The following is a 24,892-nucleotide window of genomic DNA, read 5'->3' as shown; positions in this document are numbered from 1 at the left end:
TGTGATGGTCACAAACATTTGGCCTAATGTGCCCACATGATGCCAGTTCTGGTGGGTGCTATGTGCATGAAGAGAGAAGATCCTATAATTTACTCACCTGTCTTCACTCATTCATTCATATATATTGCCTTATTCAGTGAAAAGAATACTAGAAGTTGTGTGAATAGTTAGAATGGACAGCAAGTGACCAACTATCTTCACTGTACTATAGAAAAAACTGTAATGCCGTGTACACACGAGCGGACTTTACAGCAGACTTTGTCCTGCGGACTTTTCGACTGACTTTACGACGGACTTTACGAATGAACGGACTTGCCTACACAAGATCAACCAAAGTCCGACGGATTCGTACGTGATAACGTACGACCGGACTAAAACAAGGAAGTTCATAGCCAGTAGCCAATAGCTGCCCTAGCGTTGTTTTTTGTCCGTCGGACTAGCATACAGACGAGCTGACTTTTCGATCGGACTCAAGTCCGTCAAAAAGATTTGAAACATGTTTCATTTCTAGGTCCGTCGAACTTTTGGGGAAAAAAAGACCGCTGGAGCCCACACAGGATCGAATTGTCCGATGGACTCCGGTCCGCCGAACCAAGTATGCCGTAAAGTCCAGTTGTGTGTACGGGGCATAAGTCTATGTGGACAAAGCTCAGGGCTGATGTTGTAGCCAGCAGAATAAAATTAAATTTTTTAGCGTTCTTACCTGCCATTTGGACATAATTGGCAAAGCAATTTTCTGGATCAAGCACAATTTAAAAAGTAACCTTTACTTGGAATTCCACTTTTAGGCTGGGTTCACACTATTGCGAATTGGATGCAAGTTTTCCGCATCCAATGCGCATGACAGGAGATTGTGACCGGCTCTCTATGGAGCCAGTTCACACATCTATGTTGCATCTGCGGAGTGGTTTGCACAGGAGTCCTGTGCATCTTTGGCTTTGTTTCAGGCAAAAATTCGGCCCTGATTTGTCCATGAAACAGAGAACAGGGACGCACTGGACTCCCTGCTGCGAGCCACATCTGGCAGCAGTGTGAACCCAGCCTAAAACACTCTTTTATCTGTATTCAAATAAAATGTCTAAGCAGCCACTGATGAAAGTTCCAAGCATCTGATTCCAAGGAATCAAAGTACATGTTTATCATCACTAATAATAATATATCTATCCTGGTACTGGTATGTAGCTGCAAATTCAATGGTAGCAAGGGTTGAGCCAGGCAGAGTACACAATTTGAACTTGTGATTTTATCTGAAAATAAGGACCGTGTCAATATAGATCCCCCCACTATTTGCTACCCTACAGACACACGTGTGCATAGTAATCAAAAGCAAAGCATTACAGTCATGCCACACTGTGCTATAGAAATATGTAGTAAGCTCTGTGGTCCAGATACATGGAATATATGATAGTGCATATTAAAAGAAACTTATACTAAGAGAAGTATGGAGGCTGCTACTGCTTATTAGGGATGGGGGTTGAGTTTACGGCAGTGTAGGATTTGCACCAAAAACTGCCTGTTCACAGTCACAGACTGGGCAATGTATTTGGCTATTTAGGCTGACATCTGTGTGAATCTACTGCTGCTTCTGCAAGCAGAAAGTCATTCATTAAAGTGGAGCTAGAGTTGAAAAAAATTGTGAACAGGCAGGCTCCATATTGCAGAATAGACATGCAATGCCTGACTGTATGTACTCCCCTATAGAATGTACACCAAGATGCACAGCTTACATTCTGGCACCTGTGCACTCCTGTGCATGTGCAATCATTTTGTCATGTTGTGCTGGAAAACCAAGACGGCTGAAGACCAGCACCCGGGAGAAGTTACCAGCAAGGCAGCTCATGGGCGTTGACCAAGTTAAGTATTTTTGCCTTTAGCTCCATTTTGTATTACTACCACCAATAAAAGGCAACTTTAGCATATGAATCCTTGGTTGTCAGAAGGCAGGCGACTGCTGGTATCCTAGCCACCACTATCCCACTGCCTGTGGGGTGGGAAACACGGGCGACATAATTGACCAAATATGGTCCATTGTTCACTTCCGTCAGTAGCTAAATTCTGTCGAGAGAACATTGTTGTGCGCATTCAGTATTTTTCTTTTGATCGGTTGCCAGGTGTTGTTCATTGACAGGAGATCTATATCACTTGATAGTGTGATTGAGGATGGATTTATACCATGGGATATGTTCTTTTTTTTTGTTAGATTGTTTTTTTTATAAGGGCATTTTTTCTATCTTGTTCTTATGAATGAGTAACCAGGGGTATTATGTACCCCTTACTCATTCATATGGACAGGTTGACATCTGGGGGTGGGCCCCCTTTATTTTAAAGGTGGCTTCTGGATTCTGAAGCACCCCTCCCCCCCACACCCACCGGACCAAGTATGTGAGGAAGATGCCCATGTACTCATCAATAATTGAACAAAATGCTTTGTGGGGAGGTGTAGACCATGTCAATGTATCCTCCCATGTTTGTGGAAGGGTCTGGTATGGATTTGTTTTTTGGGGGGATCCCATTCTTTTTTATGCTGCTTGGTTTATCCCTTTAAAATCCATACCAGACATGAAAAAGCAACAATAATTGCTTGAACCCATTCCTAAATAAATACCAGCTGGTGTCTTTTCATTTCCCCTGGCAGTAGCCAGCAATACCCTTGGTTTAACAGTATGGGCAGAACTGATTTTCCAAACTCTCCTCCCATTGATTTCAATGGGGTTCTCATTAAAGTGGTTGTAAAGGCTATTTTTTATTAAAATTAAAAAGAGGTTATAATTACCTGCTTTGTGATATTGCACAGAACGGTCTCATACCTCTTCTTTGAAGGTCCCCTGCCGGCGCTGTCCTCAGTCTTTTCCTCTCTTCTGATTGCCCTCTAGCAAGCTGTGTGGTATGGGGGTGCTTGTGCGGGTGTGCCCCCGAGCCAGGCTGTGTGCATCAATAGACGCACACAGCGCAACTTGGCCCTGCCCCCTACTCCCTCCTCACAGGATTTGACTGACAGCAGTAGGAGGCATTGGCTAGCCAGTGTAGCCTGTAAGAACAGGAATAGGGGAGAGGAGAGCTGCAGCCAGGTACAGTGTTGGATCAGTAGAGGACTTAAGTGTTTAGGGGCAAGGTGGGCTAGGACAGGTAGGTGGTGTTTTTTTACCTTATTGCAATTCATTAAAGCGGACCTTCAGTGATATTTTCAACTTTCCATCTATTAAATCTTCTGCCCTTGTTGTTTTAACTTTGGATAGTAAAACATTTTTTTTCTGCCAGTAAATACCTCATACAACCCACTTCCTGTTTCTTGTCTGGTAAAAAGCCTAGGCTTATGACATCATGCACAGCCCTCTCTCACACTTTCATGAGAGTTTGCCAGGAAGGGAGGGGGTATGAGTTATAAGAGGGCCAATGAGAGCTGCAGGGTTGCAGAGCTGGAGGTGTGCTTCTGTGTGTCTGTGTAAATCCAGGAAGTGGAACAGGCAGCAGCTTCAGCTGCCCACAGTTAAAATGGTTGCAGTCAGACTGAGTGAAGAGAAATTCCTGCAGCATATTTAGCAAGTTCAGAATCACGGTATATATAAAATATGCAAAGTGGTTGGATGGAACCTTCAAAATGGCAAAGATGTTTTATTACAAATTATGTGAGCAGACTGCAGTTTCTCTTTAAGGTAAAAAGCGGTTTCAGTTTAGAACCACTTAAAGTCTTCAATTTGAAGGTTTTCCAACATTTTTGCTCATCCTGAGCTTGAAGCAGGTTTGCTCATCACTACTGCTGATCTATCCTTTGCAGGCTACCTTTTAATGCATTCTGTGTCACTGACACAAAACAAGTATTGAAATTAACAGTAGCCAGACTATTGGGATCTTCAAAAGCCAATCAGAAATGATAGATACAGTATATCTCTTAGCACATTTCCTGTAGGCTGGGGTCACACTAGTGCGAATTGGATGTGGTTTTCTCCACATCCGATTCGCATGACAGCAGATTGTGCCCGGCTCTCAATGGAGCCGGTTCACACATGTCCATGGCGACCGCAGAGCGCATAGCGAAAGGGCCCTGTGCATCTTTGGCTCTGTTTCTGGTTCGAATTCATGGCCTGATTCATCTTTGAAAAGGAGAACAGGGACGCACCGGACCCCTGCTGTCAGCCGCATCCGCATCCGCACTAAGTATGAGCCCTGCCTTAAACCCATTTACCTGCCAAAGGTTTTGTAATTTTATCCTGCCAGTTATCCACACATCCCTGTCATACAACACAGGCAGGCTGGTGATCTCTACTGCAGGTAAGCAACATGACCTGGTCACCTCCCTGGACCCAAGCTGTAACTGTAACTTGAATTGAAGGATCAGTATAATACTTATGAGTCATGCTTCAATTCTGTCAGCATGTTCCTTAACCACTTCCCTAAAGGCCTGTAGTCATATGACGTCCTCTGTTATTCGCTAGACATGTGCATTAGTTTTCGTCCAAATGCATTTTCGCATTTTGGGTATTTTCGTTATCATTTTAACAAACGATAACAAACATGCAGAATCTCAAAACCGAAAGATCCGACATAAACAAATGCTTCATTTTCGTTTTCGTTGCGACAACAGTTCGATATAGATAGGAGATTCGACATGATGCTGACAATAACAATCTGTGTCTATCGAACCTGTGGTTGAATGTGCCTAAACTTAACTCTATTAGTCCAAGATTATTCGACATAGAGAGAAATGATTTGACATTATAGAGAATATAGAAAAAAAGGTCGAATGTGCCTAACCTAACTCTATTAGTCCAAGATTATTCGACATAGAGAGAAAAGATTCGACATGAAGATTGGAAGCATACAACATTAGAATTCTACTATAGCTTGTAGGCAATACATTTGACCGTAAATGTACGATTGCGGCGTCGTACAGTTTAGCTGCTCCGTCGAATCTTCTTAGAACATTCGACAGACACCATAAGCCTTCAATGACAGATTCGACCTTAATTATTTCGGATTTTCGGATGAATGCATTTTTTAACGAAACAAAATGAATAAAAACGAGTTTCGGGAGTAACTAAATAAATTTATTTTTCGTATGACAATGAAATTCTGAGACAAAATATTTCAGTGTGCACATGTCTATTATTCACCGCTACTGCTGGTTCCCGGGGGCCCACAGCACAGCGATCGGGGATAAGGTGTGTCCTTCGGACACAGCCCATCCCAGATCAGTGTAAAGAGCCAATAGAAATCAGCTTTTTACCACGTAACTGGCTGTGTCCAATCACAGGCAGTCACATGCACAGTCCTCGTGCACGGCGCTCGTGCATGCCCCTAGGGGTGTGCAGAGCAGCGATCAGGGACAAGGCTTGTAAGCCTGACACAGTCCATCTCTGATAGCAGTAAAGAGCCAATGAAGTTAGCTCTTTACCATGTGACCGGCTGTGTCTAATCACGGCCAGTCACAGAATGTCAACAAACCATGGTAACGACCTGTTACCGGGTTCTCCTCCTCACACACTGATAATTTGTGAGGAGGATATTGCGGTAACAGCTCATTACCGCTTACAGTGCACACCAATCCCACTGATTGTCCCCCCTAATAAAGAGTACCTGTCACCACCCATCAAAGTACCTGTCACCAGCCCATCTTAGTACATGAGTACCTGTCACCAGCCCATCTGATTACCCGAGTACCTGTCACCAGCCCATCTGAGTACTCGAGTACCTTTCACCAGCCCATCATAGTACCTGTCACCAGCCCATCAGAGTACCCGAGTACCTATCTGCAGCCCATCAGAGTACCCGAGTACCTGTCTCCAGCCCATTAAATTACCCAACTAACTAACTGCAGCCCATCATATTACCCGAGTACCTACCTGCAGCCCGTCAGAATACCCGAGTACCTGTCACCAGCCAATCAGAGTACCCGAATACCTGTCACCAGCCCATCAGAGTAACCAAGTACCTGTCACCAGCCTATCAGAGTACCCAAGTACCTCTCTGCAGCCCATCAGATTACCCGAGTACCTATCTGCAGCCCATGCCTCATAGAATATACCTTGTTTGCTTTCCAAAATGGAGTCATTTTGTGGGTAATTCCACTGTCCTGGTGCTCCAGGACCTTCAAAAGTGTGACAGGAAGGAATTAAATTATATGTGTAATTTATGCTCCTAGAACACCTAAAGGTACTACTTCAATGTTGGACCTCTCTATGTGGCCAGGCTGTGTAAAAGGCTCACAAATGTGGTATTGCCATACTCAGGATGAGTAGCGGAATCTATTTTGGGGCATCATTTTTGCTATGTGCATGCTGTGTGTAAAAAAATTACCACTTTGTGTAAAAAAAAATAAGTTTTCATTTTCTTTCCATGTTTTTCGAAGACTTTTGGAAAAAATGTACTTCTCAAAGAACTCATAATGTCTCATAGAATATACGTTGGAGTGTTTGCTTTCCAAAATTGGGTCAGTTTGTGGGTAATTCAATTGTCTTGATGCTCCAGGGCTTCCAAAAGTGTGATAGGTCCTTAGGAAATTTTATGTGCAATTTATGCTTCTAGAACGCCTGACAGTGTTCCCTGCATGTTGGACCTCTCTATGTGGCCAGGCTGTGAAAAAGTCTCACACATGTGGTATCGCCATATTTGGGAGGAGTAGCAGAATGTATTTTGGGGTGCAATTTGAAGTATGCATCTGCTGTATGTAAAAGATAACTTATTATTATGACAATTTTGTGTAAAATAAATTAAAAAAAATCATTTCTTAATTTTCCCAAGAATTGTGGGAAAAAACTACAACTTCAAAAACTATGCCTCTTACTAAATCTCTTGGACTGTCTACTTTCCAAAAAGGGGTAATTTGGGTGGTATTTGTACTGTCCTGACATTTCAGGGCCTCAAGAGATGAGATAGGCCGTCAGTGCATCAGGTGTGATCAATTTTCAATGATTTGCACCATGACTTTCACACAGACCAAATAATATACACTTATTTGGGTTATTTTTACCAAAGATATGTAGCAGTATAAATTTTGGCCCAAATTTATGAACACAAATTACTTATTTGCAAAATTGTATCATAGAAACTAATAAAAAGTATTTTTTTTTAAATGTCACTCTTTTTTCACTTATGTTGAAAAAAATAAAAAAACCCAGTGGTGATTAAATACCACCAAAAGAAAGCTCTATTTGTGTGAGAAAAAATGATAAAAATTTTGTTTGGGTTCAGTGTTGCATGACTGAGTAATTGGCATTGAAAATATGAGAGCTCTGAAAGCTGAAAATTGGTCTGGGCAGGAATGGTGTATAAGTGTCCTGTATTGAAGTGACCAAAAGCACATCTAATTGGCTACTATTGTTGCACCTCCTCCCCCTTCCTGTCTGTTTACTGTTCTACACAGTCAACCAAGAGGCTGATATGATGGTAGATTTAGGTATACTTGCTAACTGCCTTTAACCACTTCCCGCCCGCCCTATAGCGGATTGACGTCCGGGAAGTGGTTCTGTTATCCTGACTGGACATCATATGACGTCCAGCAGGATAACATGCCGCAGCGGGGGTGCGCATCGCGGCGATCGGTGGAGCTGTGTGTCAGTCTGACACACCGCTACACTGATCTTGGTAAAAAGCCTCCGGCGGAGGCTCTTTACCACGTGATCAGCCGTGTCCAATCACGGCTGATCACGCTGTCAATAGGAAGAGCCGTTGATCTGACAGACGCAAGTAGAGGAGAGCCGATCGGCGGCTCTCCTGGCAGGGGGGGTCTGCGCTGATTGTTTATCAGCGCAGCCCCCCGCAGATCACCACACTGGACCACCAGGGATCGCCACTAGGACCACCAGGGAAGGGGCAACATGTGGATGGCCAGGTATGTACCCCATGGCCATCCACATGTGCCCAGTGTGCCAAATTTGTGCCAATCAGTGCCCACAAATGGGCACTGATTGGCACAATTATGTTGCAGTGATGCCCAGCAATGCCACCCTTAGGGGCATCACTGCAAACAAGTAATGCCATCAGTGCCACCCATCAGTGTCCATTCATGCCACCTGTCAGTGCCCATCCGTGCCCATCAGAGCCCATCTATCAGTGCCCATCCATGCCCATCTGTGCCAACTATCAGTGCCACCCATAAGTAACCATCAATGCCACCTACGAGTGCCCATCAATGCCACCTATGAGTGCCCATCAGTGCCGCCTATAAGTGCCCATCCGTGCCACCTATGAGTGCCGCATACCAGTGCCACCTATCAGTGGCACCTATCAGTGCCTATCAGTGCTGCCTATCAGTGCCCATCATCAGTGCCCGTCAGTGCCACCTCATCAGTGCCACCTCATCGGTGCCACCTCATCGGTGCCCATCAGTGCCGCCGTATCAGTGCCCGTCAGTGCAGCCATATCAGTGCCCGTCATTGAAGAAGAAAACGTACTTATTTACAAAAAGTTTTAACAGAAACAAAGAAAAACTTGTTTTTTTTCAAAATTTTCGGTCTTTTTTTATTTGTTGCGCAAAAAATAAAAACCGCAAAGGTGATCAAATACCGCCAAAAGAAAGCTCTATTTGTGGGAACAAAATGATAAAAAATTTGTTTGGGTACAGTGTAGCATGACCGCGCAATTGTCATTCAAATTGCGACAGCGCTGAAAGCTGAAAATTGGGCTGGGCGGGAAGGTGTCTAAGTGCCTGGTATTGAAGTGGTTAACCACTTCAGCCCCAGAAGGTTTTACCCCCTTCCTGACTAAAGCACTTTTTACAATTTGGCACTGCGTTGCTTTAACTGGTAACTGTGCGGTCATGCAATGCTGTATCCAAACTAAATTTGCATCCTTTTTTCCCCACAAATAGAGCTTTCTTTTGGTGGTATTTGATCGCCTCTGTGGTTTTTATTTTTTGCGCTATAAACAAAAAAAGAGCATCAATTTAAAAAAAAAAAAATTTTTTTTAACTTTTTGCTATAATAAATATCCCCAAACATGTTTTTAAAAAACAAATTTCTTCATCGGTTTAGGCCAATATATATTCTTCTACATATTTTTGTTAAAAAAAATCCCAATAAGCGTATATTGATTCGTTTGCACAAAAGTTATAGCGTCTACAAACTATGGGAAAGATTTATGGCATTTTTATGGCATTTTTTTTTTTATTTATTTTTTTTTTACTAGTAGTGGCGGTGATCTGAGATTTTTAGCTGTATTGTGTTATTTTGACGGACAGATTGGACACCTTTGACACATTTTTGGGACCATTGACATTTATACAGCGATCAATGCTATAAAAATGCACTGATTACTGTGTTAATGTCACTGGTAGGGAAGGGGTTAACACTAGGGGGCGATCAAGGAGTTAAATGTGTGTTCCCTCAGTGTGTTCTAACTGTATGGGGATTGGACTGAGTAGGAGAGGAGACATATCGCTGTTCCTAATTACTAGGAACAAACAACATGTCTCCTCTCCTCTGTGAAAAAAGGGGAGGATAGATATGGTGCTGCTCTTATTAAGAAGTAATTTGCAACCTCTAAATACCTGAGGGGGGTGTATACCACGGGTGCATATAGTGCAAAAAGTGAAAAAAAGTGCAAAAAATAAGAAATGTAAAGGATATCCTACTGTGTAAACTTCCTGATCGCTTATTTATAATGCATACTGTTAGAAGCTATGTGCATTCAAACAAAAATAAAATGAGAAATAAAAATGAAAAAAGAAATAGAAAAGCGCTAACTTTTCTTGTGTGAAATCCACAATCCTGTGCAAAATCTGCAATTCAAAGTAACATTTCTGTGCCAAAAAAAATAACATATATGACTGGTATATAGTATTGCTGTGAAACTGGGCTCAGAAACATGCATATACCGTCCTTAAACCCTGGTGCATAAAAAAAGTCCAATAATAAAGTGACAATGTGCTCCTTCAAATTATTCTGTGCTTCTTAGAAAACTGTGCCCCATAAGAAACGCACTCACCGCTATTATCCACCCCACAAGGAGGTACTGGCATACCCCACTTTTAAGTACACAATGGGGATTATTTACTAAAGCTGGAAAGTGCAAAATCAGACTCACTTCTGCATAGAAACCAATGAGTTTCCAGGTTTTATTACCGAAGCTTAATTGAACAAGCTGGGGTTAGAAGCTCATTGGTTTCTCTGCAAAAGTGAACCTGATTTTGCACTTTCCAGCTTTAGTAAATAAACCCCTTTGTGTACTTAAAAGTTGGGTATGCCTGTATTTCACTTTCACAGTATGAACCACTGTGCAGCCTGTGGAGTAGGAAAACTTCCTGTCCTGTATCCTCCAATTGCCTCCTTGTCTGTGATGTGACATGTCTCCTCTCCTCTGACAGCACAAGGATTCGTGTGTTTACACACACAAATCCCCTCGCTGGCACTCGTGCACGCGATCACGTGTGTCCGGCGGTGATCACAACCACCGGCCAAGCGTATCGGGTCCTTCGCCTTGCAGCGGGTGTGTGCGCACCCTCTGGTGGCCCTCATGGGAGGGGAGCCATTCTGCCCCGTAAATAGACATAAGCCAGTCGTGAACCGGTTAAAGCGGATGTGTACCCGCAAAAAAAAAAAAAAAAAAAAAAGAAACCTCAGGATGAAATCAGGGCAGCTAGTATAGAACACGAAAGTCACAAAAATCCCAAGAAATTCTTTAAGTACATACAAGTAATAAAATAGTTAAGTACATAAATAATATGGGGCATTAGAGTGGTTAGGATGTGGAATTCTCTTCCACAAGCAGTGGTTTCAGCACTGAGCATCAATAATTTCAAAAACCTATTAGATAGGCCCCTGAACGACCACAACATACAGGGATATACAATGTAATACTGACATATAATCACACACATAGGTTGGACTATGTAACCTGTAAGACAAAGGCATAATGAGCTAGTATGCATCACATACTAGCTCATTATGAAATACTTACCTTAGAACGAAGTGCCGGCATCACCTCATGGTCACTGCTGAGTCCTTTTTCCGGCAAGGAGCTCTGATTTTCCACCAGCATCCGCAAGACCTTCAGAGCGCATGCACCGCTGACATCAGAGGCTGCATGCAAGGTGAATACCTCCTAAACCGTACAGGTTTAGGAGATATTAATTTTACCTACAGGTAAGCCTTATTATAGGCTTACCTGTAGGTAAAAATGTGAAAGCGGGGTATACAACCGCTTTTAAAAATGCCTTTTATGATGTTCTAATGATTACAAAACTGCATCCATTAGTATATTTCTATAGCTGCTTGGAGTTCAGCATTAAACCCAATGTACAACATGTAGCATCTCTTTGTAAACTGCAGATGAAAACTTTCAGCCACAGGGTTGTCAGTTGTCAATCAAGTCACACAAAGACACAAAGTACTTATGTGACATTTTTCTTAGTTTGTGATTTGTGAAAAAGGACATATTAAAGAAATACATGCTGTTTGGAGTAAATAAATAATCAATGAAGCTTGTATTTTCTGGTTACTGAAAACATCCGTCTGGCTCCCAAATGTATTCTAATCTGAAGATAAAACCTGCTTGTATAAAAAAGCACTTCTAGGCGGTTTGCAGAGTATACACAAGTTAGGCGCAGACAGACTTTATAATCAATTGGATTTTTTATTACAACTATTTGTATGTCTACAAAGTTGCACAGACACATATTTGAAAATCACTATACAGATTTCTTACTAATACTGCAAAGCCTTGGAAACCCCTAGGAGGCCTGGTGCATTTTACAGCATTTATGGAATCATAATAATTAGGTCTTGATATGCATATTTTTAGTCAGACGGTTAAAATAAACTATGACATAGAGAGAATACTTGAAAAGATATTATTAAAGCAGAACTCCAGCCAGAAAGAGCAAGATAAAAGTGTCAAAGCCAATTAAAAGATAAAGTAGCAAAACCAGCATTTCCTTCAATATTCACCTTCAATCCAAAGATTCCTCCCTTTGTACTTTTATTCTGTCAATAGATTTCCTCATTTTGATGCCAGGATCATACACCCACTTCATCTAAACCACATGTGTCAAACATAAGGCCTGCAAGTTCAATCCGGCTCGCCAGGCTGTTGAGGGAGATGTGTGCAGAGGTGGGGAATGGGGGAGGGTGGTGCAGAGGTCAGAGCCTAGGTGGGTGAAAGTGAGATGTTGAACAGACTGTGAAAGAGAGATGAGCCCTACACATTGTGCATAGCACACCCCTAAACCCTGCGCTCTGTACACAGCACACCCCTAAACTCTGCACTCTGTGCATGGGGCATCTATTAAACTGCACTCTGTACATAGTGCCCCCTTTAACCATGGACTCGATATGTAGTGCACTCCTGAGACTATGCACTATGTAAGTGCCCCCCTGAACTCTGCACTCTGTACATAGTGCATCCCTGAACTAAACATATATTACATTCCTGGTATTTATTGCCCCTTTAGGATCCTCCCACTGCTGCGCTCCCACCAGTGCAATTTGCCATATCCAATGTTTTAATGTGGTTCGGTGGGGAGGACGGTGTGTTGGAGTTCCTGTATCTATTCTCTGAGAAAAAAAATCCCTGGATACATTTATATAGTCTTACAGATACAACCGCCCCTTTGAGGGCAACCATAATGCGGATGCAGCCCACAATGAAATTGAGTTTGACACCCCTTATCTAAACCTTGTCTTCGTGCACCTGCCCCAGTCCATGACTGAACAGTAAAAGGAGAAGCAGCATAGTGAGAACATCTTTCTGTCACTCTGCTTTCTCTCCCTATCAGGACAAAGATTGTCCCCTGTCAGGACAAAGATTCTGTACAGGGAATGCAAGAGGCTGATACCAGGCCAAAGGTACTTACACTATTTGCATTTAAATATACCATACATTTAATGATGTATTGATGATTACAGAGTTTTTTTTGAGTTGTGTCAGTTATATCTGCCTAGAATTAAGGTTTAAAATGCAACTGAACCAAAAACTCTTTGTATGTTATAATGGGATGGACTTGAACCCTCTGTCAGGTTTTAGTCCTGTGCAAGATTCCCCTCTTTCAGTCTCAATGATGGATCACAAAGGCAGGCTTGAGGAGAAATATCATTAGTGGGGACCAATACAACTGTAAAATATGTCCCCCCCCCCCTAAATAATAAAAACTAGTCTTACCTGAGTACTGTGTACTTCATTGCAGAGGGAATAAAAAGAGTACATCACAGGGTTATTGGAATAACACTCGTAGCATGCATTAGGTAACCTCTTGTTTCTGTACTTTACTTCTAATATCACCAATCACATTCAAACTTTCGAGGCAGGACCAATACTGATTAGAGGCCGTGAGAAACATCTTAGCATTACTGGCACCTGTAATGCTAGGGTGCTTAGATCTCCAGATTTCCAGCAAAAGATAGGGGGAGGGCACTGGTGCCTTACGTTTTGTCTGTATGGACAACAGATTTGTTAATTATGAAAACTAAATTCAAAACATTGAAAAGTGACAGCAGAAAAAAGACTGAGAAGTCCACTGACTCCTCTTTTTTTTTGTTCTGTTACCTTTTTTGTCTAGTATAGATCTATGTTTGCCCCAAGCATGTTTGAAGCCATTTACTGTTGACTGTCTCACTACCACTGCTGGAAGTTTATTCCAATTTACAATCATCAACTACCCTTCTAGTATAATAATACTTTCTAAGATTCCTTTTGAATTTTCCGCCAGTTATTTTAAAGTCATATTCTTGATTTTGGTTGAAAAAAATGCCCTCCTAAACCTTATTCATCTCCTTGATGTGTTTAACCACTCCAGCCCCAGAAGGATTTACCCCTTTCCTGACCAAGCCTTTTTTTTGCGATATGGCACTGCGTCGCTTTAACTGAGAATTGCGCGGTCGTGCGACCTTGTACCCTAACAAAATTGACGTCTTTTTTTTCCCACAAATGGAGCTTTCTTTTGGTGGTATTTGATCGCCTCTGTAGTTTTTATTTTTTGCACTATAAACAAAAATAGCAAACATTTTGATAAAAAAGCAATATTTTTTACTTTTTGCTATAATAAATATCCCCAAAAAAATACAAAAAAATGAATTTCTTCCTCAGTTTAGGCTGATATGATTCTTCTACGTATTTGATTGGTATGCACAAAAGTTATCGCGTCTATAAAATAGGGAATAGGTGTATAGCATTTTTATTATTAATTTTTTTTAATTAGTAATGGCGGCGATCTGCAATTTTTATCATGACTATGATATTGCAGAGCACAGATCGGACACTTTTAACATATTTTGGGACTATTGGCATTTTATACAGCGATCAGTGCTATAAAAATGCACGGATTACTGTGTAAATGTCACTGGCAGGGAAGGGGTTAAACACCAGGGGGTGATCAAGGGGTTAAGTGTGTTCCCTGGGTGTGTTCTAACTGTAGGAGGGATGGGCTCACTAGAACATGACAGAGATCGCTGCTCCCGATCACTTGAAACAGTAGATTCCTGTCATGTTGCTAGGCAGAACAGGGAAATGCCTTGTTTACCTCTCTGTGTCACGATTGCGGGCCACTGGCATACTTCAAGTCCGCGTGACCCATGGGCACGCTCGCTGCCGGCAGCACACACGTGTCCGCTAGCCGCCGATGACGTAGCGACGTACAGGTACGTTGTTTTGCCTACCCGTGCCACTTTGCTGACGTATATTGGCGTAAGCCGGTCGGCAAGTGGTTAAAGGTTTCAGTCATGTCTCCCCTTTCTCTTCTTTCCTCCAGACTGTACATATTAAGTTTCTGAAGTTGCTCTTGATATGTTTTATCCTCCGGACCTTTCACCATTTTTGTTACCTGTCTCTGGACTCGTTCTATCTCATCAATATCTTTGTGTAAGTGAGGTCTCTAGACATGGACACAGTGGGGTTTATTTACTAAAGCTGTAGAGTGCAAAATCAGGCACACTTCTGTATAGAAACCAATCAGCTTCTAACCTCAGCTTGTTCAATTAAAGTGATTAAAAGGCTTTGTTTTTTTGTTTTTTTTAATAACAAACATGTCATACTTACCTCCACTGTGCAGAGTGGCCCCGATCCTCGACTTCTGGGGTCCCCCGGCGGCGCTGGTAGCTCCTCCCCATCATATAATCCCCTAGGAAAAGCGCTCTCCCAGGGGGTTACCTAACAGGCGTGCTCCCGAGTCCATCATTTGTGTCCATAGATACAGAATGCCGGACTCAGCCCCACCCCCGGCGCACGCCTCATTGGATTTGATTGACAGCAGCAGGAGCCAATGGCTACACTGCTATCGATCTATCCACTCAAGAGCCAAAACAATGGGCAGAGGGGAAGAGCATGGGAAATATGGGGCTCAGGTGAGTAGAACGGGGGGCTGGGGGGCGGGTCAGTGACAGAAGTTTTTTCACCTTAATGCATAGGATGCATTAAGGTGAAAAAACATGAGGGTTTACAACCCCTTTAAGATTTTGCAATAAAACCTGGAAGCTGATTGGTTTCTATGCAGAAGTTCGTCTGATTTTGCACTCTTCAGCTTTAGTAAATAAACCCCAGTATTCTAAATAAAGTCTCACTAAAGATCTATATAGGGGAATCAGAATCGCCTTCCTCCTGCTGGTGATCCCTCTAGTGATACATCCTAGAATTCGATTCACTTTTCTCACTGCCTGGTCACACTGTTTGCTCATTTTGCAATCATCTGAAATAAGTACCCCCAAATCTTTTTCTTCTGTAGTGCTGGCTAACACTTTACCCCCAATGTTGTACTCTCTGAAGTGATTTTTTTTCCCTAGGTGCATCATTTTACATTTAGGAAAAATGAACTGCTTTTTCCACTTCTTTGACCAATCTTCCATTAATGCCAAATTATGTTCCATGTCACAGATGCCTCCAGGGATAGCAACCCTATTAAACACATTTGTATCATCAGCAAAAAGACATACCTTGCCCACCAAACCTTTAGTTTTATCACTTACATAGAGATTAAATAGAACAGGACCTATTACAGAGGCTGATCTCTGTTCCAGGAGAACTACACTCTGGTATCTATCCTTTAGCCAACTGCATATCCACTTAACCAGGGTTAAGTCCTAGCTTGTACAAGTTCTGTATTAGATACCGTATTTATCGGCGTATAACACGCACTTTTTCCCCCTTAAAACCAGGGGAAAATCGCAGGTGCGTGTTATACGCCGATCCCCTGCGATCCCGACCTGTCACATTTGCAAAATCGCCGACCGAGATTTGAAAATGGCGCCGCCGGTGCCGAAATACACAGAGCCGGTCCTCGGCTCTTTCCGGTGGCTCTCGTTCATTTTCGGCTCCACTCGTAGTCCCGAGCGGAGCTATCCGAACCTACTCGGCTAGGTTCGGATAGCTCCGCTCGGGACTACGAGTGGAGCCGAAAGTGAACGAGAGCCGCCGGAAAGAGCCGAGGACCGGCACTGTGTATTTCGGCGCCGGCGGCGCCATTTTCAAATCGCGGTCGGCGATTTTGAAGCCCAGAATGGCTGGGATCACTGGGGAAGGCTGCACTGGGGAAGTCTGCACTGACAAGGCTGCACTGGGGAAGTCTGCACTGACAAGGCTGCACTGGGGAAGTCTGCACTGACAAGGCTGCACTGGGGAAGTCTGCACTGACAAGGCTGCACTGACAAGGCTGCACTGGGGAAGTCTGCACTGACAAGGCTGCACTGGGGAAGTCTGCACTGACAAGGCTGCACTGGGGAAGTCTGCACTGACAAGGCTGCACTGACAAGGCTGCACTGACAAGGCTGCACTGGGGAAGGCTGCACTGATATGGCTGCACTGACAAGGCTGCACTGAGAAGGCTGCAATGATGGGCATTTAAATGTAAGTTTTTTTTTCCCTTCAACTTCCCTCCTAAAAGTTTTTTTTTCCTTAAAATTCCCTCCTAAATTGGGGTGCGTGTTATACGCCGGTGCGTGTTATACGCCGATAAATACGGTAATTATGTGGCACTGTATCAAATGCCTTGCTGAAATTAAGATATGCTATGTCCACGGTACCACCCTGGTCCAAAACATTGGTAATATAGTCACAAAATTCAATTAGATTAGTCTGACATGATCTGCCCTCAGTAAAGCCATGCTGACTTGGTTCAAGCCAGTTGTGTATTTTTAACCACTTCAGCCCCAGAAGAATTTACCCCCTTCCCAACCAGAACACTTTTTGCGATTCGGCACTGCGTCGCTTTAACTGACAATTGCACGGTCGTGCAACGTTGCACCCAAACAAAATTGACGTCATTTTTTCCCCACAAACAGAGCTTTCTTTTGGTGGTATTTGATCACCTCTGCGGTTTTTATTTTTTGCGCTATAAACAAAAAAAGAGCGACAATTTTGAAAAAAAAAACACAATATTTTGTACTTTTTGCTATAATAAATAACCCCATTTTTTTTTTTTAAAAAAAGCTAATTTTTTCTCAGTTTAGGCCAATATGTATTCTTCTACATATTTTTGGTAAAAAAAAAAAATCGCAATAAGCGTACATTGGTTTGCGCAAAAGTTATAGCATCTACAAATAGGGGATAGATTTATAGCATTTTTATTATTATTATTTTTTTTACTAGTAATGGCAGCGATCTGCGATTTTTATCATGACTGCGACATTATGGCATCAGACAATTTTGACACATGTTTGGGACCATTAGCATTAATACAGAGATCATTGCTATAAAAAGGCATTGATTACTGTAAAAATGTCACTGGCAGTGAAGGGGTTAACACTAGGGGGCGATCAAGGGGTTAACTGTGTTCTCTGGGAGGTGATTCTAACTGAAGGGGGAGGGGACTGACTAGAGGAAGTGATGGATCGTGGTTCCTAGCTAATAGGAAGTCACAATCTGTTACTCCTGTCAGAACAGAACAGGGCGGTCATTGCGACATAACTGCGGCGGTTGGTCGGGATGCGGTTAAGTGATCAATGATCCTTCTTTTCAGGAGTGATTACATTACTTTGACTATAACCAAATGTTAAACTCACTGGCCTGTAATTGCCAGCTTCTACCTTGCTGCCTTCTTGTGAATAGGTACAATATAAGCTGTCTGCTATTTATGGGGAACGTCTCTTGTTATGCCGCGTACACACGACCGGACTTTATGGCATACTTTGCCCGGCGGACTTTGACGGACTTTATGACAGACTTTCCGAATGAACGGACTTGCCTACACACGATCAACCAAAGTACGACGGATTCGTACGTGATGACGTACGACCGGACTAAAACAAGGAAGTTCATAGCCAGTAGCCAATAGCTGCCCTAGCGTCGGTTTTTGTCCGTCGGACTGGCATACAGACGAGCGGACTTTTCGACCGGACTTGAGTCCGTCGGATAGATTTGAAACATGTTTCAAATCTAAGTCTGTCAAACTTTTGAGAAAGAAGTCCGCTGGAGCCCACACACGATCGAATTGTCCGACGAAATCCGGTACGCCAGACCAAGTATGCCATAAAGTCCGATCGTGTGTACGCGGCATTAGAAGAGATTGATTAAAAAGATCAGTTAATGGTCCAACACCTATACTTTGAATTTCTCTTAGAACTCTGGGACAAATACTATCAGGGCCCATTGTTTTTTTAAGTCTTAACCGAGCCAGTTATTCTGCTACCTCAGTCTCCAGAAATCCTAGAAATGAACCATCGTTACTAGAACCAATATGATTCCCCAACTTGTTATTGTTAGTACAATTGATTTCTGAGAAGACTTAACAAAAGTAATTGTTTAATTGGTTTGCTACAGCCCATCTGACATATAACCCACTTGCCTCCAGGATGGTAGACTTTAACAATACCTACTGATTACTCGCCCCTCGTTTTACACCCACCTTTTAATTCATTTTTTTTTTAAATTCCCTATTTTAGCAAAATATGTCCTTTTGAAATCTAACATTTTTGCTTTTGTATATGATTTTTCAGTTCTTGTTTCAATATCAAACCAAATCAAAATCAAATCGGGTTCCAAATCACTGGAAACCAAATTTTCTTCCACCTCAGCATCAGACAGACAGTCGATCCCCATTTGTCAGTACTAGGTCTGGAATATGATCACCTCGGGTTGGGCTTTTTACTTACCAAATTAGGCCAAAATAGTCAAAATCAAAGCAGTTAAAAAAATGGACTGAAAAACAACAGCAAACACTCAGCGCTACCCTTGCTTCTATCTGATAATGATTGTATGCAATTGGATTGGAGCATGTATGGGGGGGTGATTTAAGATAAAACTATTAACCTTTACATGTGAAAGGACCGGATGTTGCACAAAGTAAAAACAATTATACCATAATGCAAAAGTTGTATTTGAAAATATTCCCAGATATTCCCATACTCCACTGGCCAACATCCTAGGCTGGAGCGAGGCTTCCCTCTCAGAAGGGATGGGAATCCAAGCACTGCAACAGAAGAGGGGAGGGAAAGATAGGCTCTAATCTGCCGCTGGTGTGGCACAGTTTATTATAAAAAACACAATTATACAATAAAAGTACACTCACAAAGAAATCTGTGATGACAGGCAGGCGGTAACTAGGTGAGATCACCCGGCGAAAGTCCTGTCCTTGCTGGTGGCGCTGGATATCAAAGCCGCTGTGAGAAGTGGTGCAGGAATCCAGACAATTCACTGAGGATTCGCCACAAGGGGGAGCTGTCAAGCTCTGTCAAACGACCTGTCAAACCCAGGAACTGTGTGGTCAATGGGGATGCGTTTCAGAGGCAAACCTTGCCTCCTTCCTCAGGCTCTAACAATAAACTGTGCTACTCCAGTGGTTACTTGGCACCTCTCTTTCCCTTCCCCTTTTGTAAAAAATAGACTGTGTCAGGTTTAGGCTCCATTCACATCTTTGCATGCGTGTTTGCGCATTAACATTGTGGGCAGTGAAGTTCATTAATTTCAATACTCATGAGAAATGCAGACAAAGAAGTCCCTGACCCTATTTTATTATTGTGTCGCATTAAATTGCTGCAGCACCATGCGGTTTAGCATGGGTGAAAGAATAATTGATGGCACCCTGGCGCCTCTGCTAAAGTGCAGCGTATTTCTCAGGAAACTTACACAATTTTGAGTGTGTTTCCCACCTTCAGAGATGTGAACCTAGCCTTGGTGAGGTAAGAATCCTTAGCTCATTTTCTGGTGAATAATGATAGAAAAGCATTTAAACATATAAAATATATATACAAATAGACATATATTTTTTAACCACTTAAGGACTGAGCCTCTTTTTGAGATGTGTTGTTTACAAGTTAAAAAACGTTTTTTTTGCTATAAAATTACTTAGAACCCCCAAACATTATACATTTTTTTTGCTAACACCCTAGAGAATAAAATGGCGGTCGTTGCAATACTGTCTGTCACACCGTATTTGCGCAGCGGTCTTACAAGAGCACTTTTTTTGGAAAAAATACACTTTTTTTTAATTAAAAAATAAGACAACAGTAAAGTTAGCCCAATTTTTTTTTATATTGTGAAAGATAATGTAACGTCGAGTAAATTGATGTCATGCTTCAAAATTGCGCCCGCTCAGGGAATGACGACAAACTTTTACCCTTAAAAATCTCAATAGGTGACGTTTTTTTTTTTAAAGGTAAATTTTATTTGGTTTTGTGGTACAAGACAAACATACGAACATAAATACACATATTTCGAGCAAACATTGCTCATTGCAGTACAGAGTGTAAGACAATGGTATATATTTGGCATACATGTTTTCATATTGTTCAGCTGTATATGTCTATTTAATTTTATTAATAAACTTGGTATCATTGACTGGAATTTCTTTGTTAGCTTTATATGGCAGGTGTGATAGTGTTTTCAGAGTTAGTCCACAGACCCCATATTTTGTGAAATTTTTTTGGGCATCCTCTGGCTTCATATGTTAATTTGTATAATGGTATGGCTTGATTAACCATGGTCAGCCAGAATGCTATCGTAGGTGGGGATTGTGATTTCCAGTGAATGGTAATAGATTTTTTGGCATAAAATAACACAATTCTCAAGAAAGTTTGCTTGTTTTTGGATATACTCTCATCATCCACATATCCTAGTAGGCATCTCAGGGGATTGCAGATATTAGGCAATTGAGTCAAGGAACTGACAAAAGCAGTGACCCCTGACCAGAACCGCCTGATCTCGGTGCACTCCCACATCAAGTGGAAAAAGGTGGCCTCCATGATGCTGCATCTGGAGCACATTGCCGATGGTAGTTTTTTAAGTTTAAATAATAAGGATGGCGTGAAGTATGCTCTATATAATAGTTTGGTCTGTATGACCCTGTCCCTGGAAGAGATGACAGAGGGGACCTGGAGGGGAAGTATGTCCTGCCAGATATCCTCCGTCAGCTCAGGGATATCAGCTTTCCATTTAGTGAGCGTGTTACTAAGTCTGCGCGTTGTAGTGTGGAGTAGAGTTTTATAATATGTGGAGATTAATTTGTCATGGGAGGGATCTATTAATAATTGCTCTAGCGGAGATAATCGAACAGTCATATTACGCAACCCAAACTGGGTGGTTACTGTGTGGCGTATTTGCAAATAAAGAAAATAGGCTGTGCGTGGCAGTTGGTAGTCCTGGCGAAATTCCTCAAATGACCGAAACGTATTGTTTGAGAATAAATGCATTATGGTTTTTACCCCTTTTTTCGACCAGTATTCTCCATCTGTCCTACGGGCGAATTCCTGTAGATTTGGGTTCCCCCATAATGGAGTGTTTGGGGAGTAGATACGATGTTCAGTGTCTGGCAGCATTTTAGTTAGTTTAAGAATTCGTAAAGTCATTTCAAGGATTTTAGTGCTTTCCCTCCCTCTGAGAGATAGACGGTGGACCAGATACTGTAGGGATTCGTAAGAGGTGAGTATGGCTGCTTCTAGGGACGTAGCCGCATTGTTGGCTTCAGGGAAGAACCACCAATGGGCATGAACCAGTTGTGCGGCTATGTAGTATGTCTGAAGACATGGTAGTGCCAAACCTCCCTCCGACACCGGTAGTTGAAGAGTATTTTTTGCAATTCTCACCATTCCCCCCTTCCATATGAAGGTGATAAGAATAGAATCAATCTCTTTAAATTTAGTTTTGGTGATATATACTGGTGAATTGCATAGGATGTATAGGAAACGTGGAAGGAATATCATTTTAAAGATATTTATCCTACCTAATATCGTTAGGGGAAGATTGGTCCATGTCTTCAGTGTGGTCTTCATTCTGCTAATAAGTGGGTCTAGATTATATTTACTATAAGAGGATAGAGGATGTTGAATCATGACCCCCAGGTATCTGAAAGAGTCGACTATTTGTAGCGGGCAAGAGGAAGGGGGTGTAAACACCGCATCCGGATCTATTTTAAACATAAGGGATTTGTCCCAATTAACTTGAAACCCTGAGAAAAGGTCGAACTGTCGAATAATTTCCAGCAGGGTTGGGAGTGACGACTGAGGGTCCGCCAGGTATATTAACATATCGTCAGTGTATAAAGATACTTTCTCTTCTAGGCCCCCAATCGTCAGTCCCTTTATTTCCCTACTGGATCTTATCAGTGCTGCCAGAGGTTCTATCGCAATTGCAAATAGCAACGGTGACAGGGGGCAACCCTGCCTAGTACCCCTTTTAATCAGAAATGGGTCGGTTACTGATGCATTTATCCGCAGCCTAGCAGTAGGCTGTGAATATAATAATTGAACCCACTTGATAAAGGTATTTCCAAACCCAAATTTCGCCAGGACTTCCATTAAATAAGGCCATTCGACCGAGTCAAATGCCTTGTGTGCATCTAAGGCCAGCACCGCTCTAGTCCCTACAACATCATGGGTGGCCTGCAGGTTTGTGAACAGTCTCCGTAAATTTATGGATGTTGATCGTCCTGGGATGAATCCAGTCTGATCTGCCCCAATAATGGTGGTGATAACTGAGTTCAGTCTCCGGGCGAGCACTTTGGCTAAAATCTTGACGTCTGAGTTAATTAATGATATTGGCCTATATGACTCACACAATAGGTGGTCTTTATGAGGCTTGGGGATGAGGACAATCAACGCCTCTGACATTGAGGGCGGTAACTGTCCTGTTTTTATAGCAGAATTATAAACTCTCAGTAAATGGGGTATCAAAAGTTCCTTAAATTGCATATACCATTCTATGGGGAAGCCATCCAGTCCCGGCGTTTTGTTTCTGGCAAAGGACTGTATGGCTTCTCCAATCTCCTCCTCTGTCAAAGGATCATCAAGGAGTGAGGCCTGTTTTTCTTGGAGCCTTGGTAACGAGATGTCAGCCAAGTAATCGTCTAGTTCTACAATAGTATAATGAGCTTTGGTAGCATATAATGAAGAGTAAAATTTCACAAAAGCATCGACTATTTCCCCACTCTGTTCCACCACTGTACCTATTGCATTCTTAATTCTTGGAATACTGCATGGTTGATAATCAGGCCTAGATAAATACGCTAATAATCGACTATTTTTGTCTCCAAACTCAAAGGTTCGCTGATTTTGATACAGTAGTTTCTTCTGAGTACGCTCTAGAAGGACTAGGTCCAGGTCTCTGGATCTATGTTTCCAAGTATTATGTGTTGCTGGGGAAGGGGTGGTAGAGTAAGCAGCCTCGGCTGCCCTAAGATCCCTCTCTGCGTCCCTTAATTTGGACTGGGATGCCTTACGGGCCTGCCCGATTGCCGCCGCAAAAATGCCTCGTGTGGTGGCCTTAAAGGCATCCCAGGTCAACGGGACAGAGACACTTTGACGGTTGCGTAACCAATATGCTTTCATTTCCACCGTGCCCTGATCCACCACCACCTGATCCGCTAGCCAAAGAGGGCTCAGTCGCCACAAGCGGTATGAGGTGGGAGGGCCCAAGGCAAGGTCCATCATTAAAGGGGAGTGATCAGACACCGCCCTTGGGAGATATCTGACTTCAGTCACCCTATTCAATAGCTCAGATGAAACCAAACATAGGTCTATTCGGGACAGAGTACCATGCGTTTCGGACTGACATGAGTATTCCCTCCCGTCTGCGTGCTTCCACCTCCAGGTCTCCACCAGATCAAATTGGGTCAGAAAAGAGCACAGTGGTGTGGGGGGCGATGTAGAGCACTTGAACCTGTCTATGGAATTGTCGAGTACTGTGTTGAAGTCCCCTGCTATCAACAGAGGGCCTTCTGCTATCGCCAAGAGGGAACTCATCACCCGTTCAAAGAATAGTTTAGTGAAGGGTGGTGGGACATATAGGCTTGTGACCGTATAAGGCTTACCCCATAATTCAAGTACCACAATAACAAAACATCCGTTAGGGTCAGTTTTAACATGCTTTATGGTGATAGGGGCAGATTTTGCTATAAGGATAGATGTGCCTCTGGCATACGTAGAATAAGTAGAATGTATTGCATAGGCAATTTTAGCTCTCTTTAGAGCCATTACTCTTGATCCCTGAAGGTGGGTTTCCTGGAGGAGGATCACGTGTGGATTGTGTCTTGCCAAATAATCAAACATCAGTGATCTTTTGACCTTGGAGTTAAGCCCCCTAACATTCCATGAAACTATACGGAGCTTAGACATGTGTATAAACAAGTCATACCTATTCGAGTCCATTTCTCATTGTCCGCCAGAACCCCGCCCTGGGTGAGGTCCAGCGAGCCCTGAGAAATAGACCAGAACACAACTATCTCTAATATGTTACTCAACAATTTATGGATCTCAGTCCCAGTCTGCAGAGCCTGTAGAGCCAAAGAATCACTTTTAAAGTATGCATATACCACTGAACACCAGCTTTGTTTGTAGATAACCATAACGTTGTAGCAAAACCCCTCAAAGTATTCCCCAACAAGTTTTCCCCCCTCCCTAGCCCTCCCGGCTCTCATCCCCCAACATATGAGAGCTTTATACCCATAACCAAACCTATTTGGCAAGAGGGCCATGGCTCAGACCCCTAGCCGACTATTCTCAGGAGACGTGGAAAGGTCCACAGCTCTGGGTCTCCATCCGTGTTT

The sequence above is a fragment of the Aquarana catesbeiana genome, linkage group LG10, assembly GCF_042186555.1.
Source record: "Aquarana catesbeiana isolate 2022-GZ linkage group LG10, ASM4218655v1, whole genome shotgun sequence".
NCBI lineage: Eukaryota > Metazoa > Chordata > Amphibia > Anura > Ranidae > Aquarana > Aquarana catesbeiana.
The sequence above is the reverse complement of the archived record's forward strand: the minus strand, read 5'-3'. Positions refer to the sequence as shown.